This window comes from Triticum dicoccoides, chromosome 5B, assembly GCF_002162155.2.
Source record: "Triticum dicoccoides isolate Atlit2015 ecotype Zavitan chromosome 5B, WEW_v2.0, whole genome shotgun sequence".
NCBI classification, from domain to species: Eukaryota; Viridiplantae; Streptophyta; class Magnoliopsida; order Poales; family Poaceae; genus Triticum; species Triticum dicoccoides.
Genome location: NC_041389.1, coordinates 610,808,766 through 610,831,552, shown reverse-complemented (window position 1 = coordinate 610,831,552; position 22,787 = coordinate 610,808,766).

The window sequence follows — 22,787 nt, the reverse complement described above, 5'->3', positions numbered from 1 at the left end:
TGTCAATTGAAATATTTTGCCATATTTGAGGAAGATATGACCCAAACAATTTATGAGAATTATTTGGGAATTTTAGGAGTGATGGAAATATAGGTTGCTTCACAACCTAGAGAAAATTGAGTTATTCCTTTAATAGAAAAGGAATATTCCTAATAAAAAGAATATTGGGATTTGGGCTAGGATGAAAATGACAGGGTCTATGGTTGTATAGGGGATGACAAACCACTCTGGAAGCAAAGAAGAGGACATCTTCTTCATTTTCCAGACCACGAAGCCACGGAAAAGAAAATTCAGGCAAAAACCTCAGAAAATCAAGAAAGAGCCAAATATCAGGCTGTTACATTTTCATTGAATTTGCATGAAAAGTAACGGTGTGGAGCCTTCATCCTAGAGCAACAAGTATAAACATATCTCAAGCATAGTTGACGAGCATACCAATGCAACATATAAATTTTATCCCATAATAGTTTCCCTTTTTGAGTCAAGCGATAATCCCTAAACTATTCACGTTGATCCAATGTGTCTCCCATTATATAATTGAATGCATTTTTCTCAGGATTATCAAAGTAGTATATAATATCTTTCACATAATGAGCATCGAGGGTTTTAGGAGGTTCCCCATCTCCATGAGTAGCAAGTACACCTAATTTTTTTTGGTATTTCGTGTTCCATATCCATAACTAAAGATAGAGAATAACTTAGAACAGCAAATAAAAATTACTTAGTGATAAAGCAAACAAGCACACACGAGAATATTCACCCCACGCTATAACTCCTCGGCAATGGCGCCAGAAAAAGGTCTTGATAACCCACAAGTATTATGGATCAATTGTAGCCTCTTTCGATAAGTAAGTGTGTAGAACCCAACGAGGAGCTAAAGGTAGAACAAACATTCCCTCAAGTTCTGTCGATCACAGATACAACTCTAGGCATGCTTGACGTTCGCTTTACCTAGAACAAGTATGAAACTAGAAGTACTTTGCAGGTGTGATAGGATAGGTTTGCAAGATAATAAAAACACGTAAATAAAAAGTAGGGGCTGTTTAGATGAAGACACAACTAAGTTAGTTTTAGTAGAGAGCGTTTTTTCACGAGAAAGTTATTTGTCCCTAGGCAATCGATAACTAGACCGGTAATCACTATTGCAATTTTATTTGAGGGAGAGGCATAAGCTAACATCCTTTCTCTTCTTGGATCATATGCACTTATGATTGGAACTTTAGCAAGCATCCGCAACTACTAAATATCATTAAGGTAAAACCCAACCATAGCATTAAAGTATCAAGTCCTCTTTATTCCCATACGCCATGACCCACTTATCCGTGTTTGTGTTTCACTCACTCACGCAACACAGACAATAAGCAAACCATGAACATATTGCAACACCCTACAGCGGGAATTCCTCACACTTGCGCGACACGGAGAGCAGCATAGGACAACACCAATAATAAAACATGCAACTCAAACCAATCACGATCATCAATTAACCCATAGGACAAAACAAATCTACTCAAACATCCTAGGATAGCCATACATCATTGGGAAATAATTAGAGATTACAACGGGTAAAAGAGGGGTTACACTGCTGCATAGAGGGGGGAAGAGTTGGTGATGAGGGCGGTGAAGTTGCTGTTGTAGATTGCGGTGATGATGATGGCCCTGTCGGCGTTCCGGAGCCACCGAAAGCAAGGGGGAGTGAGCCCCCCTTCTTCTTCTTCTTCTTCCTTGACCTTCTCCCTAGATGGGAGAAGGGTTTCCCCTCTGGTCCATGTCCTCCATGGCTTGGGAGGGGCGAGAGCCCCTCCAAGATTGGATCTGTCTCTCTGTCTCTCTTCGTTTCTGCGTTCCTGATTCTGCCCTTTCACCATTTCTTATATATCCGGAGATCCGTAACTCCAATTGGATTGAAACCTTCAACACGATTTCTTTTTCCTGGAAATTAGCTTTCTTGCGGCAAAATAAGAGCAGCAACCGCCTTACGGGGTGCCCACGAGGATCAGGGGCGCCCCCTGCCTCGTGCCCCCCTCGAGCATCGTCTCATGTTGATTCTTCTTCCCGAAAATCATAAATATTCCAAAAATATTCTCCGTCCGTTTTTATTCCTTTTGTACTGCGTTTGATATGGGTTTTCTGCGAAACAAAAAATATGCAACAAACAGGAACTGGCACTGGGCACTAGATCAATATGTTAGTCCCAAAAATAATATTAAAAGTTGCCAAAAGTATGTAAAAGTTGTAGAATATTGGCATGGAACAATCAAAAATTATAGATACGACGGAGACGTATCACACCCACACATGGTAGTCCTCTTATCTTTTTGAATTCTCCAAACTACACTATATCGGAGAAGTTTGCACTTATTAAGGATTACGTTGATGGGTTGCGTTTTACCGTTGCAGATGATAATTTTGATGAATATAATATGCATATTCTTGCTGCTCCTACTTGCAATTATTATGACAGAGGAACTACATCTCTACCTCTCTATGTTTCCAACACGAAAAAATTGCAAGAAACTGCTTATGCTATGTATTGGCCTTTACTTGATGTGCATGAATTATTCTTCTATGACATGCGGATGCATAGGAAGAGAGTTAGACTTTGACATTGCTTGATATATGTTTCTTTGTGCTCACTACTAAACGCCAAATCATTGTTAATTAAAATTGGCTTTGATATACCTTGGGATCCGGGTGGATCCATTACTTGAGCACTTTATGCCTAGCTTAATGGCTTTAAAGAAAGCGCTGCCAGGGAGACAACCCGGAAGATTTAGAGAGTCATTTATTTCTGTTGAGTGCTTTTATATAGTTTAAAAACAAAAAAAGAGGGGAACTTAAAACTTCACAAAAAGAAAAGTGAAAGTGAGATAGACAAGCACCGTGGAAGCGGGAGCATGCCTCGAACTTTGTTCATGCCCATGAAAACTTTGTGAATCTTGAATTACAGAAACTTTTCAATGAAAATAATTATCCCCTTGTACAATTCCATTGTATTATAAAAATAATGTTCCAAGATTATTCCTTTAGGATGAGTAGATTGCTTGTTGGTATGTGTAGTGCAAAAATAGAAACTTTGGCTGTAGAACGTGATTTTACATTTTTTACTAGAATGACAAACGGTTCTGAAACTTTTTTCACAGTCTTGCTATACAAATTATTTATTTGTTCATAATTTTTTGATAATTTTTGGAGTAGCAGAAGTATGGTGAATATTCAGATTACTACAGATTGTCCTATTTAAGATAGATCCTGTTTTTGATGCATTGTTTTGCTTGTTTTGATAAAACTATCGGTTCTATCAGTGGTATAAGCCATGGAAAAGTTATATTACAGTAGCTACAATGCAAAGACAAAATATTAACTGGTGTGCAACAATACTTAGAGTATTTATTTTCTTTATTATACTGACGGATCAAGCTTTCTTTGAGTTTTGTGTGGATGAAGTGATCAAAGATCGAGGAGGTCTCGATATGAGGAGAAGGAGGAGAGGCAAGAGCTCAAGCTTGGGGATGCCCAATTCACCCCAAGTAAATATTCAACGATACGCAAGCGTCTAAGCTTGGGGATGCCCCAGAAGGCATCCAATCTTTCTTCAACAAGTATCAGTAGGTTTTCGTCTTCGTTTCGTTCATGTGATATGTGCAAATCTTGGAGCGTCTTTTGCATTTAGTTTTCATTTTTATTTTATGCACCATGGTTGTATGAGATAGTCCATGGTTGATTTACAGAATTCTCATTTCACTTCACTTAAATCTTTTGAGTATGGCTTTATAGAATGCTTCATGTGCTTCACTTATATCATTTGAAGTTTGGATTGCCTGTTTCTCTTCACATAGAAAACCGATGTTCATAGAATGCTCTTTTGTTGCACTTATATTTATTAGATCATGTTCTTTTGTAGAAAGAATTGAACTCTCATGCTTCACTTATATCTATTTAGAGAGTCAACAAGAATTGGTCAATTGCATGGTTAGTCACAAAATCCTACATAAAACTTGTGGATCACTGAATATGTTATGTTTGATTCCTTGCTATAGTTTTGCGATATAGAGATCATAATATGTGGCAGGTATTAGTAAATGGTTGTGGTTCGTAGGAATATTGGTGTTAAGGTTTGTGATTCCCAAAGCATGCACGTATAGTCTCTCGTTATACTAGGAAAGTTGGAGCATGATTTATTATTGATTGTCTTCCTTATGAGTGGTGGTCGGGGACGAGCGATGGTCTTTGCCTACCAATCTATCCCCCTAGGGGCATGCATAGTAGTACTTTGCCTTGAGGACTAATAAACTTTTGCAATAAGTATATGAGTTCTTTATGACTAATGTGAGTCCATGGATTATACTCACTCTTACCTTTTTGCAATTTCCTAGCCTCTACGGTACCGTGCATTGCCCTTTCTCACCCGAGAGTCAGTGCAAACTTCGCCGGTGCATCCAAGCCCCGTGATATGATACGCTCTATCACAAATAAGCCTTATTATTTATTCCTCAAAACAACCACCATACCTACCTATTATGGCCTTTCCGTAGCCATTCCGAGATATATTGCCATGCAACTTCCACCATTTCCGTTTGATGACTTGAGCATTCATTGTCATATTGTTTTGCATGATCATATAGCTGACATAGTATTTGTGGCTCAGCCACCGTTGATCATTTTTTATACATGTTACGCTAGATCATTGCACATCCTCGTACACTGCTAGAGGCATTCATATAGAGTCATATTTTGTTATAGGTATCGAGTTGTAATTTTTATTCCTTTTGAGTTATAAGTAAATAGAAGTGTGATGATCATCATTTTTAGAGCAGCGCCCCAGTGAGGAAAGGATGATGGAGACTATGATCCCCCCACAAGTCGGGATGAGACTCCAGACAATGAGAAAAAAAGGAAAAAAATTTAAAAAAAATAAAAAAATAAAAATAAAGAAAAATAAAAAATAAACTAAGAGAGAAGGGGCATTGGTAGTATCCTTTACCACACTTGTGCTTCAAAGTAGCACCATGTTTTTCATATGGAGAGTCTCATATGTTGTCACTTTCATATAAGAGTGGGAATATTTCATTATAGGATTAGATGCACACCCACTTAGTTTTCATATGCAGCTTTCATACACTTATAGCTCTTAGTGCATTCGTTGCATGGCAATCCCTACTCCTCACGTTGATATCAATTGATGGGCATCTCCATAGCTCGTTGGTTAGCCGCGTCGATGTGAGACTTTCTTATTATTTTTGTCTTCTTTATATTTACCCCTATCATCATACTCTATTCCACCCATAGTGCTATATCTATGGCTTGCGCTCATGTATTGTGTGAGGGTTGAAAAAGCTGAAGCGTGTTAAAAAGTATAAACCTATTTCTCAGCTTGTCATCGGGGTTGTGCATGATAAATACTTTGTGTTAAGAAGACAGAGCATGACAAGATTATATGATATTGTAGGGATATCTTTCTTTAGCGTTGATATTTTCAAAGACATGATTCTTTATTGGGATGCCTGAGTATGGATGTCTTTATGTAAAATTATAGACTATTGCTTTGAATCACTTATGTCTTAATATTCATGCCATGACTAGATATATGATCAAGTTTATGTTAGGTAGCATTCCACATCAAAAAATATCTTTTTTATCATTTACCTGCTCGAGGACGAGCATGAATTAAGCTTGGGGATGCTGATACATGTCCATCTTATCTATAATTTTTGATTGTTTCATGACAATATTATACAACTTTCACATATTTTTGGCAAGTTTTTATACGATTTATTGGACTAACATATTGATCCAGTGCCCAGTGCTAGTTCCTGTTTTTTGCATGTCTTTTGTATCGCAAAAAATCCATATCATATGAAGTCCAAACGCGATAAAAATCTAAGTAGAATTATTTTGGAATTTATGTGATTTTGGGAGGTGGATCAACGCAAACTGAGGCCGACAGTGAGCACAACCCACCGGGGCGCGCCTGGGGGCCCAGGCGTGCCCTGGTGTATCGTTCCCTCCTCGAACATCGGTTGGAGCCCTTCTTCTGGCGCAAGAAAGATAATTTATGGAAAAAATCATGTAGAAATTTCAGCGCAATCGGGATACAGATCTTCGGGAATTTGAGAAACCGTGAAGGCCCAGATCTGCAGAGTGCAAAACAGAAGAGAACAGAGAGGGAGATCCAATCTCAGAGGGGCTCCCGTCCCTCCGCCGCCATGGAGGCCATGGACTAGAATGGGAACTCTCCTCCCATCTAGGGGGGAGTCCAACACTATAAAAATAATACACTTCTGTGATGATACGTGTTTGTCATAGTAGGTCACATTTTTTGTCATGCATGTACATCCATGATGATTTTATGACAGAATCAAGATAGTCATATCTGTGCTGTCGTAGAAGTGTTCCATGACATTACCAAAATTATCATCACGGATGTGTCCACTTCCATGATGATAAATCGCGCGTCATGGAAGTGCTTTCGTCAAGGGTGACCGACACATGGCATCCACCATAACGGTTCGCCGTTAAGCTATTAGGTCTGGTTTTGGATCCGTTAACCCGGTAACAGCCACGACCAATGGGGATTTTCCACGTGTAAATTTCTCATTGGCCAGAGGATCCACGTGTTGGATCAGGGTTGGGACAGATGTCAACCGTCCATTTGACAAGAATCGCCAATGAAACGTTGACACGTGGGCGGCCCAATAGAGGCCCATATAAGTTTAAAATCCGTCCCAAGAACATGCCCACAAGATTTCGTCACATCTAATGGGCTGACCTGTTAACAAGCAATACTCTGGGCCAGTTTACGACCCATATAAGATCCGGCTCCTTAACAGCCTGCAATTGTTTGGGCCAAGTTACGGTTCATACCTGATCCGGCCCGTTAACTGACTTTCATTTCCTGGGCCAAAGTATGACCCACAACAGATACAGCCCTTTAATAGCTAATGTACCATTGGGCCCATTGGGGGCCTTATTTGCTCTTCGACCTCTTAATCGCCCGTATAACAGTTCGGCTCGATATTAGTTTCGTCCTGTCAGCGACCCTATCTACAGATGGACCTCTTTCGGCCCGGTTTCAATTTCGGCCACTTAAAGGCTCAAGTTGCTCCTGGGCCTAATTATGGTCCGTAGTTACTTTTGGCCTTTTAACGTCCCGTATTCTTCGTGGATACATTCTAGCCCAAACTGCCTATTGGCCCATTAAAGGCCCTTGAGAGTGTTTGGCCTAATTTTGGCCCATTATACATCCGGCCTGCTTCCCGCCCGTCATTGAACTGGGTCAGCCAAGGCCCCAAAACATTTCAGACTATTAATGGCCCATCGGCCGAATGGGCCAATAATGGGCCGATTTATATTACAACACGCTGTCGGCCTGTGATTTGTTGGTCACAATTAAGGCCGAATCTATGTTTCAACCTATTAAAAGCCTATTTAATTTTCTTGCCCAATTAAGGCAAGCGGTTTACTCGGCCTTTTAAGGGCCCGAAACTAATAGTGGGCCAGATTAAGACTAGACCTAACTAATGGCCCAAGATGATTGTAGACCCACGGATCGGCCCATACTAGCGATTGGGGACCGATTAGTTTTAGTACAGAAAATATTATTTTATAAACCTATATTGGCTCATTGCGCACTGATCGAAGATTATGACCTTTTCTCACAGTGACGACATCATAAATAGCAAATAAATTACAGCATCGTGACGAAAATAAACCTAGACTATACAACAAAGAAATGAAAGCATCTTACATCCCCTGGGCATCAAAGTTTGTCGCCAGCGATAATAAAGGGAAACCAGACAGCAGATTCCATAAACTGGGCAGGTCACCACCAGTGGAAGTAAACAGGCCGACAAAATAGTAGACAGAACCGACAACACTTCAACACAGTTAAAGAAAAGTTAGCCCGACCGAGGAGCTGCAGCGCAAGCAGTTTAGCAAGCTGATGAGACTGCACTTCTTTGACACTTATATCCACAAACTTAAGCTGCATAGCATAAATGGATGTCCTGTACTTATGGTTAATCTTGCATCGAGATTGGAGTTCCAGTCGGATTTGAGTGGAGGCATGTCTTGCTGCTTGAAATTAAGATTGAAGAAGTCCAACAGATTCAGGCGACAACTTCATCGAGCTTGTGTCACTGAGTAAGTTTAACACTACATCAAGATATGACTTTGTGGTTGTATACCTAACCTCAAGATGTGTTGCCTTGTTCTCTAGAATATATGTTAGAGGGACAAGCAATGGGTTCGTCTCACTGTCATTGTGGCAGTTCTTCCTAGCGGAAGTGTTGTCACCCTGAAATAGAAACTAGTAGGTAGATAACAGGGTTTGCATGTATAAGCATCAGCGCTGTCAATTCATCTCATTTCTTTGTCAGAAATAAAGAGACATAGTTTAAAATAGCATTAACATAATAGGCATTGTCCATAGTTAAGACGGCAGGAAATGGCATTGTGCAGGAGCGGCCAACTTAACCAGACCACTGGATTACAGATCAAGAACACATGCATACATGTAGTTCTAAACAACGTATAAGCATGTATGATGAGTGTACTGACAATTTATATCATTTCAGATTGGTAAATAAAAAAAACATGATTTAAATAACATTAATATAATATGGCAATGTTCATAGTTGAGACATAGTAGGATATGACATTGTGCTGTTGTTGGTAGTTTCACCACACCATTGGATTACAGATCAAGAACACAAGCATACACATAGTGCTAAAGAAGATAACTTGCTATGTTTAGTTTAATTTACATGGTACGAATAAGGAACTAGGTTGTACAACTAAAGACTGAAATTGAGAAGGACAAACTTATGTTTATGTACTTCTTTGTAAACTTTGAACAAGCAATTTGATGCAGACAACAAAAATAAACAGCATTTGCACTCATAGCTATCCAAATATACACAAAATTCTAAGGCTCAAGGAGGACTAACTTACATTAGTAGTGAACACATGCTCTATAAAGCCCTTGTCCATATCGATGGGGGCGCAATTCAAGAAGTTTACCGCACACTCTTCTTCAAGAGCATTGCCTTTATTCTACACTTTGTTAAGAGTAAATATAGGTGTGAAAATATAGGAACAAATGGCGATTATTTAACATAAGATGCAGAGTACAAATGTAAATATAACATACAGGCAAAAGGCACTGACAAGAGCAATGTAGAGCTAAACTTCTTCAGTAACATTGATTTTATTCAATATTTTGCCAAGAGTAAATGTAGATCTGATGTGTAGAAAATGGAGGGTAAGGGAAAATAAGCTGCAAAGTGTACATGAAGAACTAGCTGACAAATATAAGTAAAGTGATGAAGGATAATAGATACTTACAAGAACAATGCAGAACTAAATTTCTTCATAAGCATTGGGTTTATTCTACATTAATTTAAGCATTCATATAGATCTGATAATTTGGATCGAATAGTGGGTAAGCAAGCTATAATGCACAATGATGTCACATAATCCACCAGGTATGAATGTAAGGACATCAATAGGACAATAGGTACTCACAAGAGCAAAGCAGCGACCAGCATAGTTGCGATATCCTAGGTTTTTTGGTGCTTGTTCTATCACCAATATATGTTGGGTGTTATGTGATTTCTCTGGTAGCACCACCTTTTTCAAGGAATTTTCTTGTACTCCTTCAGGTTCTGCATTGACCCTCTTCCTTCTGGATGTCTGAAACACAAGAACAACATTTGAATGAAAAAACATAGTATGAAGACAAATGGAATATGTGTTGATAGTGGATGGGCATGGCATCTTCACATATATCATGAGTAAACTAAGAAGATGGCGGTGCAACGAAGCAAAAGAACTGCAAGACAGCTTATGCAAGATATGTGCAACCAATGAAACCTTGCCAAATTAGAACAGGCACATTATTGGGTGAACATGATAGGACATCTTCCTTTGATTCCTTGAGCTCAGTATAGTTATTAGGATCATATTCTGGATACGAATCTATAGGTCGGGAGCATGTCGGTTTCATTACAACCACAATGGACCTCAATCCCTTGATGCCAAGTTTGTTACCCATTGAACTGTTCCGCAATATTCTTCTAATGTGCGCATTCTTATATTCATTGTGATTACGTACAATATATGAAAAGCATGAAAACATAATAGTAGGGAAATTATCTTTGTAATGCAGAGGATATTGTAATATAATAGGGGCTCGTTGTAAACCCTTGTGTGCTATCACTGGATTCTGATGAGAGAGCCCATGTGTGTTGTAATATGGTGAGTAGATTAATATAGTCTCGCACAACTACACAAAAAAATAGCATACCTGTTGAGAGCTCCAGATGTAAGGATAGTTGGCAAATGATAGGTTCATAATATACCGTATAGAAAGTTTATTGCCAAACCATGATAACGAGAGCGCAGAGCCATTAGGCAGATCGTAGTGTAGATAAAAGGGTACACCATAAGCACCATAAATAAATCGGGAAAGCAGAACTGGCTGGAACAGGGTTTTGCCTCTACTAATATGCAGCCTATCGATCACCTACAGGCCAGCTCTATTCATCTGATGGCGCACAACTATTACTATCAGTCTAGTATATCATAGACCGCGTGGCTCCCATCATTTCCTGGATATTATGGCAGACCAACTCGAAGTGCGAAATAATGTAGCAAAACCGTCCTAGTAGAGCTATCGACTGTAGATGTCCCTACTCCACTTCCTGACACGGAAAATATTGTACTTACTAAAGAAGAACAGAAGAGGAACATGTTAAAGAATAGAAGGGGAAGGATATTATTGAGATTCCCCTTCTTTCTATACAATGTTGGTTGCCCGCCCATGATGAATCAGAGCGCCCAAAGCAATGAAATTCCATGATGTATCTCTATATGTGGCCACATGCATTTGGAAACTCAAGTGGGAGCATTAGCTAACCAATTAAATGTGTGTTTGTTAGCTAATGTCAGTATCATATCACATTCGTATTTGATGAACCTTAGGACGTATGATTGGTGTGTTCTTTAGCTTTAAAGGGTGGACAACTGCTAGTAGGACACAAAGAACCTACGCATATCGTAATGTAGATATAATGGGAAAACCCTAAGCTTCAGGAGTAAAATCAGGAAAGTGGAACTTGCTGGAATATATGGGCTAGTATTGATGGTATGGCTAGAAAGGCTTCGAATACCAGCTCTCTACAACTGAAGGCGTAGTACAGTTACTATCAGTCTAAATCTCAAAGGAGACACATTCGATCAAATAAGAAAAGTTGAAAGAGTCCATGACAATCGACATGAAGACCAACACGAAGAGTTGAAAGCGTCCATGACAAGCGACCGAATAGACCTCTACACAACAAATGTGTCTGCTCCTCTTCACTACAAAGAACATAATGTAGAACTATTATACTCCCTCTGTTCCTAAATACAAATCTTTGTAGAGATTCCACTATGGATCGCATACGGATGTATATAGATACATTTTACAGTGTTGATTCACTCATTTTGCTTTGTATGTAGTCCATGGAGGAATCTCTACAAAGACTTATATTTAGGTATGTAGAGAGTACTTACAAAGGAAGAACAGAGGAGGAGCATGCTAAATAAGAGCAATCAGATTTTGGAAAATAAAATGTTGGTTGGCCACACATGATGAACCAGAGCGCATAAAGAACGCAACTCCCTGCTGTCCCTCGATATGTGGCGCATGTGCTTTTCGAAAGTAAAGTAGGAACATTAAGTGACCAATTAAACATTCTATATTTTAGTACATGTCAGCATCATATCAGATTCGTATTTGAGCAACTAAGTTTGGAATTATAAGTAGCATGTTGTTTAGCTTGATGGGTTGAGGAGCACTACTTGCACGTACGTCTCGAAGCACCTACGATAATAGTACTGAATATATGGGAATGTCTACATCCAAGTCGGCTGACTTTTTTCATTTGGGTCAGTCGACCATTTCTGGCGGTTGGATGAAGATCCTACATCTCCTAACCCTTCTTCTTCCTCACCTCTTATTCTTCCCCTAAAGACCACCACAGGGGTCGCCGGCTGAGCCACCGGCCCGCGCCCTCCCCTGAACCGGCTACCACCTCCGATCTTCCGCCGCCCCCGACCATCCCTGTAGCTAACCCCACCCCTCACCCGCGTCGAGTTTTGCCTCTGGCAAGGCCCCACTATAGCCCGATGACAGCCCCCCACAACCACTATCCCCACCCGAAACCCTAAGATAGATAATCGGGCAGCCCTACGACGAGCCCCTTCCTTCCCTCCGACCAACTCCCCAAAATGGACTGACACCAATTTGAAATTCAGTCGACTGTCATTTAACTTAATGTGGAATATAAAAGGGGAAAACCATAAGCATTGCGAATATAGTGGTGCGCGTACCACGGATCTGAAGGTGCAAATCGGACAAAGGCAACGTCGCAACAAATGTTTGGTTTCAACTAACAAGTAAGATTCTAAATGATGGACAAGAAATCACAGTAAAGCAGTGGCAATCTATTTTCTTGCTGAGATAAATAACTTGAGTAGTTACCAAAGAGTACGTGATACGTCTCCAACATATCTATAATTTATGAAGCATTCATGCTATTTTATTATCTGTTTTGGACGATTACAGGCTTTATTATACACTTTTATATTACTTGTGGGACTAACCTACTAACCGGAGGCCCAACCCATATTGCTGTTTTCTGGCCTATTTTAGTGTTTCTAAGAAAAGGAATATCAAAAGGAGTCCAAACGGAATGAAACCTCGTGATTTTTGGGAAGAATATGATCCGGGAGACTTGGAGTTCACGTCAGAAGAGCCTCGAGGAGGCCAGGAGATAGGAGCCCCCCTACTGGGCGCCCCCTTTCTCCTGGGCCCCTCAAGCACCCCCGAGCGACTTCTTTCACATATATAATCCCACATACCCTAAAAACATCGATAACGAAGATAGATTGGGAGTTCCGCCGCCGCAAGCCTCTATAGCCACAAAAAGTCAATCGGGACCCTGTTCTGGCACCCTGCCGGAGGGGGGATCCATCACCGGTGGCCATCTTCATCATCTCGGCGCTCTCCATGACGAGGAGGGAGTAGTTCACTAGGGGCTGAGGGTATGTACCAGTAGCTATGTGTTTGATCTCTCTCTCTCTCTCTCTCGTGTTCTCTCTATGGCACGATCTTGATGTATCACGAGCTTTGCTATTATAGTTAGATCTTATGATGTTTCTCCCCCCTCTACTCTCTTGTAATGGATTGAGTTTTCACTTTGAAGTTATCTTGTCGGATTGAGTCTTTAAGGATTTGACAACACTTGATGTATGTCTTGCCGTGCTTATCTGTGGTGACAATGGGATATCATGTGATCCACTTATGTATGTTTTGGTGATCAACTTGCGGGTTCCGCCCATGAACCTATGCATAAGGGTTGGCACACATTTTTGTCTTGACTCTCCGGTAGAAACTTTGGGGCACTCTTTGAAGTACTTTGTGTTGGTTGAATAGATGAATCGGAGATTGTGTGATGCATATCGTATAATCATGCCCATGGATACTTGAGGTAACAATGGAGTATCTAGGTGACATTAGGGTTTTGGTTGATTTGTGTCTTAAGGTGTTATTCTAGTATGAACTCTATGATAGATTGAATGGAAAGAATAGCTTCATGTTATTTTACTACGAACTCTTGAATAGATAGAACAGAAAGAATAACTTTGAGGTGGTTTCATACCCTACCATAATCTCTTCATTTGTTCTCCGCCATTAGTGGCTTTGGAGTGACTCTTTGTTGCATGTTGAGGGATTGTTATATGATCTATCTATGTTATTATTGTTGAGAGAACTTGCACTAGTGAAAGTATGAACCTTAGACCTTGTTTCCTACCATTGCAATACCCTTTACGCTCACTTTTATCATTAGTTACCTTGCTGTTTTTATAATTTCAGATTACAAATACTCATATCTACCATCCATATTGCACTTGTATCACCATTTCTTCGCCGAACTAGTGCACCTATACAATTTACCATTGTATCGGGTGTGTTGGGGACACAAGAGACTCTTTGTTATTTGGTTGCAGGGTTGTTTGAGAGAGACCATCTTCATCCTACAGCTCCCACAGATTGATAAACCTTAGGTCATCCACTTGAGGGAAATTTGCTAGTGTCCTACAAACCTCTGCACTTGGAGGCCCAACAACGTCTAAAAGAAGAAGGTTGCGTAGTAGACATCAAGCTCTTTTCTGGCGCCGTTGCCGGGGAGGTGAGTGTTGGAAATATGCCATAGAGGCAATAATAAAATGATTATTATTATATTTCCTTGTTCATGATAATTATCTATTGTTCATGCTATAATTGTAATAACCGGAAACAGTGATACATGTGTGAATACATAGACCACAACATGTCCCTAGTGAGCCTCTATTGACTAGCTCGTTGATCAACGGATAGTCATGGTTTCCTGACTACGGACATTGGATGTCATTGATAACGGGATCACATCATTAGGAGAATGATGTGATGGACAAGACCCAATCCTAAGCATAGCACAAGATCGTGTAGTTCATTTGCTAAAGCTTTTCTAATGTCAAGTATCAGTTTATTAGACCATGAGATTGTGTAACTCCTGGATGCCGTAGGAGTGCTCTGGGTGTACCAAACATCACAACACAACTGGGTGACTATAAAGGTACACTACAGGTATCTCCGAAACTGTCTGTTGTGTTAACACAAATCGAGACTGGGATTTGTCACTCCGTGTGACGGAGAGGTATCTCTGGGCCCACTCGGTAATGCATCATCATAGTAAGCTCAATGTGACCAAGTGGTTGATCACGGGATAATGCATTACGTAACGAGTAAAGTGACTTGCTGGTAACGAGATTGAATGAGGTATTGAGATACCGACGATCGAATCTCGGGCAAGTAACGTACCGATTGACAAAGGAAATTGTATACGGGATTATTTGAATCCTCGACATCGTGGTTCATCCGATGAGATCATCGTGGAACATGTGGGAGCCAACATGGGTATCCAGATCCCGTTGTTGGTTATTGGCCGGAGAGCTGTCTTGGTCATGTCTACATGATTCCCGAACCCGTAGGGTCTACACACTTAAGGTTCGGTGACGCTAGGGTTATTAGGAAGACTTGTATGTGATTACCGAATGTTGTTTGGAGTCCCAGATGAGATCCCAGACGTCACGAGGAGTTCCAGAATGGTCCGGAGGTGAAGATTTACATATGGGAAGTTGTAATACGGTCACCGGAAAGTTTCAGGGTCATACCGGTATTGTACCAGGGCCACCGGAAGGGTTCCGGGGGTCCACCGGGAGGGACCGCCTCTCCCGGAGGGCCTCATGGGCCATGGAGGGAAGGGAACCAGCCCTTAGAGGTCTAGGCGCATCCCCCCTTGGGCCCATGCGCCTAGGGTTGGGGGGGGGAACCCTAAAGGGGGCACCCCTTTGCTTGGGGGGCAAGTCCCCCCCCCCTTGGCCGCCCCCCCCCCCTCTATATCTCATCTAGAGGGGGTCGGCCCCCTTCCTCCTCCCCCTATAAATAGAGGGGCGAGGGGAGGGCTGCATATACACCTCCAAGGCATAGCCCCTTCCCTCCCCACCACCTCTCCTCCTCCGCAGAAGCTTGGCGAAGTCGTGCCGGAGTACTACCTCTCCATCATCACCACGCCGTCGTGCTGCTGCTGGAGCTTTCTTCCTCATCCTCTCCCTCCTCCTTGCTGGTTCAAGGCGCGGGAGATGTCTCCGCTCCGTACGTGTGTTGAACGCGGAGATGCCGTCCGTTCGGCGATAGGATCTTCGGTGTTTTGGATCACGACGAGTACGACTCCATCAACCCCGTTCTCTTGAACGCTTCCTCTCGCAATCTACAGGGGTAGGTAGATGCACTCCTTTCTCTCGTTGCTAGATGACTCCATAGGTTGATCTTGGTGATGCATAGAAATTTTTTATTTTCTGCAACGATCTCCAACAGTGGCATCATGAGCTAGGTCTATGCGTAGTTTCTATGCATGAGTAGAACACAATTTTGTTGTGGGCGTAGATTTTGTCAATTTACTTGCCACTACTAGTCTTATCTTGTTTCGGCGGCATCGTGGGATGAAGCGGCCCGGACCGACCTTACACGTACTCTTACGTGAGACATGTTCCACCGATTGAAGGTGGCTAGCGGGTGTCTGTCTCTCCCACCTTAGTCGGATCGGATTCGATGAAAAGGGTCCTTATGAAGGGTAAATAGAAATTGGCATATCACATTGTGGTTTTGGCGTAGGTAAGAAACGTTCTTGCTAGAACCCTATAGCAGCCACGTAAAAACTTGCAACAACAATTAGAGGACGTCTAACTTGTTTTTGCAGCATATGCCTTGTGATGTGATATGGCCAAAAGGATGTGATGAATGAATTATATGTGATGTATGAGATTGATCATGTTCTTGTAATAGGAATCACGACTTGCATGTCGATGAGTATGAAAACCGGCAGGAGCCATAGGAGTTGTCTTTATTTATTGTATGACCTGCGTGTCACTGAATAACGCCATGTAATTACTTTACTTCTTTGCTAAACCGTTAGCCATAGTAGTAGAAGTAATAGTTGGCGAAAAACTTCATGGAGACACGATGATGGAGATCATGATGATGGAGATCATGGTGTCATGCCGGTGACGATGATGAAAATGGCGCCCCGAAGATGGATATCAAAGGAGCAAAATGGTATTGGCCATATCATGTCACTATTTGATTGCATGTGATGTTTATCAAGTTTTTGCATCTTATTTGCTTAGAACGACGGTAGTAAATAAGATGATCCCTCATAACAATTTCAAGAAAGTGTTCCCCCTAACTGTGCGCCGTTGTGAAAGTTCATTGTTTTGAAGCACCACGTGATGATCGGGTGTGATAGATCCTAACGTTCGCATACAACGGGTGTAAGACAGATTTACACATGCAAAACACTTAGGTTGACTTGACGAGCCTAGCATGTACAGACATGGCCTTGGAACACAAGAGACCGAAAGGTCGAACATGATTCGTATAGAAGATACGATCAACATGGAGATGTTCACCGATGATGACTAGTCCGTCTCACATGATGATCGGACACGGCCTAGTTGACTCGGATCATGTATCACTTAGATGACTAGAGGGATGTCTAATCTGAGTGTGAGTTCATTAAATAATTTTATTAGATGGACTTAATTATCATGAACTTAGTCTAAAAACCTTTGCAAATTGTCTTGTAGATCAAATGGCCCACGCTCATGTCAACCTCAACTTCAACGTGTTCCTAGAGAAAACCAAGCTGAAAGATGATGGCAGCAACTATACGGACTGGGTCCGGAACCTGAGGATCATCCTCATAGCTGCCAAGAAAGCATATGTCCTAGAAGCACCGCTAGGTGAAGCACCCGTCCCAGCGAACCAAGACGTTATGAACGCTTGGCAGTCACGTGTTGATGATTACTCCCTCGTTCAGTACGGCATGCTTTATAGCTTAGAACCGGGGCTCCAAAAGTGTTTTGAGCAGCACAGAGCATATGAGATGTTCCAAGAGCTGAAAATGGTTTTCCAAGCTCATGCCCGGGTCGAGAGATATGAAGTCTCCGACAAGTTCTATAGTTGTAAGATGGAGGAAAATAGTTCTGTCAGTGAGCACATACTCAAAATGTGTGGGTTGCACAACCGCTTGTCCCAGCTGGACATTAACCTCCCGGAAGAGGCGGTCATTGACAGAATCCTCCAGTCGCTCCCACCTAGCTACAAGAGCTTTGTGATGAACTACAATATGCAGGGGATGGTGAAAACTATTCCTGAGGTATTTTCAATGCTGAATCAAAAAGGAAAATCAAGTGTTGATGGTCAATAAAACCACTAGTTTCAAGAAAGGCAAGTGTAAGAAGAACTTCAAGAAGGACGGCAAAGGAGTTGCCACGCCCGGTAAACCAGTTGCCGGGAAGAAGCCAAAGCACGGACCCAAACCTGAGACTGAGTGCTTTTATTGCAAGGGGAACAGTCACTGGAAGCGGAACTACCCCGAGTACTTAGCGGATAAGAAGGCCGGCAACACCAAAGGTATATATGATATACATGTTATTGATGTGTACCTTACCAGCACTCGTAGTAGCTCCTGGGTATTTGATACCAGTGCGGTTGCTCATATTTGTAACTCAAAACAGGAGCTGCGGAATAAGCGAAGACTGGTGAAGGACGAGGTGACGATGCGTGTCGGGAATGGTTCCAAGGTCAATGTGATCGCCGTCGGCACGCTGCCTCTACATTTACCTACGAGATTAGTTTTAAACCTCAATAATTGTTATTTAGTGCCAGTTTTGAGCATGAACATTGTATCTGGGTCTCGTTTAATATGAGATGGCTACTCATTTAAATCCGAGAATAATGGTTGTTCTATTTATAATGGTCAATGGTTTATTCTTAATGAATCTTGAACGTGATGTTACACATATTCATAGTGTGAATACCAAAAGATGTAAGATTGATAACGATAGTCCCACATATCTATGGCACTGCCGCCTTGGTCACATTGGTGTCAAATGCATGAAGAAGCTCCATACTAATGGTCTTTTGGAGTCTCTTTATTTCGAATCATTTGACACGTGCGAACCATGCCTCATGGGCAAAATGACCAAGACTCTGTTCTCCGGAACAATGGAGCGAGCAACCAACTTATTGGAAATTACACATACTGATGTGTGCGGTCCAATGAGCGTTGAGGCTCGAGGTGGCTATCGTTATGTTCTCACCCTCACTGATGACATAAGCAAATATGGGTATGTCTACTTAATGAAGCACAAGTCTGAGACCTTTGAAAAGTTCAAGGAATTTCAGAATGAGGTAGAGAATCAACATGACAGAAAAATAAAGTTCTGACGATCAGATCATGGGGGAGAATATTTAAGTCACGAGTTTGGTACACACTTAAGGAAATGCGGAATTGTTTCACAACTCACGCCGCCTGGAATACCCCAGCGTAACAGTGTGTCCGAACGTTGTAATCGCACTCTATTGGATATGGTGCGGTCTATGATGTCTCTTACCAATTTACCGCTATCATTTTGGGGATACGCTTTAGAGACAGCTACATTCACTTTAAATAGGGCACCGTCTAAATCCGTTGAGACGACACCGTATGAATTATGGTTTGGAAAGAAACCTAAGCTGTCGTTTCTAAAGGTTTGGGGGTGCGATGCTTATGTCAAGAAACTTCAACCTGAAAAGCTCGAACCGAAGTCGGAAAAATGCGTCTTCATAGGATACCCTAAGGAAATCATTGGGTATACCTTCTACCTCAGATCTGAAGGCAAGATCTTTGTTGCCAAGAATGGGTCCTTTCTGTAGAAAGAGTTTCTCTCGAAAGAAGTAAGTGGCAGGAAGGTGGAACTTGATGAAGTACTACCTCTTGAACTGGTAAGTAGCGCAGCTCAGGAAGATGTTCCTGTGGTGCCTGCACCGACTAGAGAGGAAATGAATGATGATGATCAAGGTACTTCAGATCAAGTTACTACTGAACTTTGTTGGTCCACAAGGACATGTTGCACACCAGAGTGGTATGGCAACCCTGTCCTGGAAATCATGTTGTTATACAATGGTGAACCTTCGAACTATGAAGAAGCGATAACGGGCCCAGATTCCAACAAATGGCTTGAAGCCATGAAATCCGAGATAGGATCCATGTATGAAAACAAAGTATGGACTTTGACAGACTTGCCCGATGATCGGCGAGCGATAGAAATTAAATGGATCATTAAGAAGAGGACGGAAGCGGATGGTAATATTACCATATATAAGGCTTGACTTGTCGCTAAGGGTTATCGGCAAGTTCAAGTGGTTGACTACGATGAGACTTTCTCTTCCGTAGCGAAGCTGAAGTCCGTCCGAATCATGTTAGCAATTGCCGCATACTATGATTATGAGATATGGCAAATGGACGTCAAAACGGCATTCCTTAACGACTATCTTAAGGAAGAACTGTATATGATGCAGCCGGAAGGTTTTGTCGATCCTAAGAATGCTAACAAGGTATGCAAGCTCCAGCGATCCATTTATGGGCTGGTGCAAGCATCTCAGTGTTGGAACATTCGCCTTGATGAGATGATCAAAGCGTTTGGGTTTATGTAGACTTATGGAGAAGCCTGCGTTTACAAGAAAGTGAGTGGGAGCCCTCATATTATATGTGGATGACATACTTTTGATGGGAAATGATATAGAACTTTTGGACAGCATAAAGGCCTACTTGAATAAGTGTTTCCAATGAAGGACCTTGGAGAAGCTGCTTATATATTAGGCATCAATATCTATAGAGATAGATCGAGACGCCTCATAGGTCTTTCACAAAGCACATACCTTGACAAGATATTGAAGAAGTTCAATATGGATCAGTCCAAGAAGGGGTTCTTTCCTGTATTGCAAGGTGTGAAATCGAGCTCAGCTCAATCCCCGACCACGGCAGAAGATAAATAAAAGATGAGTGTCATCCCCTATGCATCGGCCATAGGTTCTATTATGTATGCCATGCTGTGTACCAGACCTGATGTAAACCATTCCGTAAGTTTGGTTGCAAGACACCAAAGTAATCCCGACATGGAACACTGGACAGCGGTCAAGAATATCCTGAAGTACCTAAAAAGTACTAAGGATATGTTTCTCGTTTATGGAGGTGACGAAGAGCTCATCGTAAAGGGTTACGTCGATGCTAGCTTCGACACAGATCTGGATGACTCTAAGTCACAAACCGAATACGTGTATATTTTGAATGGTGGGGTAGTAAGCTGGTGTAGCAGCAAGCAGAGCGTCGTGGCAGGATCTACATCTGAAGCGGAGTACATGGCAGCCTCGGAGGCAGCGCATGAAGCAATCTGGATGAAGGAGTTCATCACCGACATAGGAGTAATTCCCAATGCGTCGTGGCCGATCACTCTCTTCTGTGACAACGCTGGAGCTATTGCCCTTGCCAAGGAGCCCAGGTTTCACAAGAAGACCAGGCACATCAAGCGTCGTTTCAACTCCATTCGTGAAAATATTCAAGATGGAGACATAGATATTTGCAAAGTGCATACAGATCTGAATGTCGCAGATCCGTCGACTAAACCTCTTCTGCGAGCAAAACATGATCAACACCAGAACTCTATGGGTGTTTGATTCATCACAGTGTAACTAGATTATTAACTCTAGTGCAGGTGGGAGACTGTTGGAAATATGCCCAAGAGGCAATAATAAAATGATTATTATTATATTTCCTTGTTCATGATAATTGTCTATTGTTCATGCTATAATTGTATTAACTGGAAACAGTGATACATGTGTGAATACATAGACCACAACATGTCCCTAGTGAGACTAGTTGACTAGCTCGTTGATCAACGGATAGTCATGGTTTCCTGACTATGGACATTGGATGTCATTGATAATAGGAACACATCATTAGGAGAATGATGTGATGGACAAGACCCAGTCCAAGGGATAGCACAATATCGTGTAGTTCGTTTGCTAAAGCTTTTCTAATGTCAAGTATCAGTTTCTTAGACCATGATATTGTGTAACTCCCAGATGCCGTAGGAGTGCTTTGGGTGTACCAAACGTCACAACGTAATTGGGTGACTATAAAGGTACACTACAGGTATCTCCGAAAGTGTCTGTTGGGTTGACACGAATCGAGACTGGGATTTGTCACTCCGTGTGACGGAGAGGTATCTCCGGGCCCACTCGGTAATGCATCATCATAATGAGCTCAATGTGACCAAGTGGTTGATCACGGGATCATGCATTACGTAACGAGTAAAGTGACTTGCCGGTAATGAGATTGAACGAGGTATTGGGATACCGACGATCGAATCTCGGGCAAGTAACGTACCGATTGACAAAGGAAATTGTATACAGGATTACTTGAATCCTCGACATCGTGGTTCATCCGATCAGATCATCATGGAACATGTGGGAGCCAACATGGGTATCCAGATCCCGCTGTTGGTTATTGGCCGGAGAGCTGTCTCGGTCATGTCTATGTGATTCCCGAACCCGTAGGGTCTACACACTTAAGTTTCGGTGACGCTAGGGTTATTAGGAAGACTTGTATGTGATTACCGAATGTTGTTTGGAGTCCCGGATGAGATCCCGGATGTCACGAGGAGTTCCGAAATGGTCCGGAGGTGAAGATTTATATATGGGAAGTTGTAATACGGTCACTGGAAAGTTTCAAGGTAATACCGGTATTGTACCGGGGCCACCGGAAGGGTTCCGGGGGTCCACCAGGAAGGGCCACCTCTCCCGGAGGGCCTCATGGGAGGTGGAGGGAAGGTAACCAGCCCTTAGAGGGCTGGGCGCTTCCCCCCTTGGGCCCATGCGCCGGTTGTGGGGGAAACCCTAAAGGGGCGCCCCCTTGCTTGGGGGGCAAGTCCCCCCCTAGCCACCCCCCCTTCTAGATCTCATCTAGAGGGGGCCGGCCCCCTTCCTCCTCCCCCTATAAATAGAGGGGCGAGGGGAGGGCTGCATATACACCTCCAAGGCGCAGCCCCTCCCCTCCCCAACACCTCCCCTCCTCCGCAGAAGCTTGGCGAAGCCCTGCCGGCACTACAAAAAAAATACACTTCCGTGATGATACGTGTTTGTCATAGTAGGTCGCGTTTTTTGTCATGCATGTACATCCATGACAAATTTATGACAGAATCAAGATAGTCATACCTGTGCTGTCGTAGAAGTGTTCCCTGACATTACCAAAATTATCATCACGGAAGTGTCCACTTCCATGACGATAAATCGCGCATCACAGAAGTGCTTTCATCAA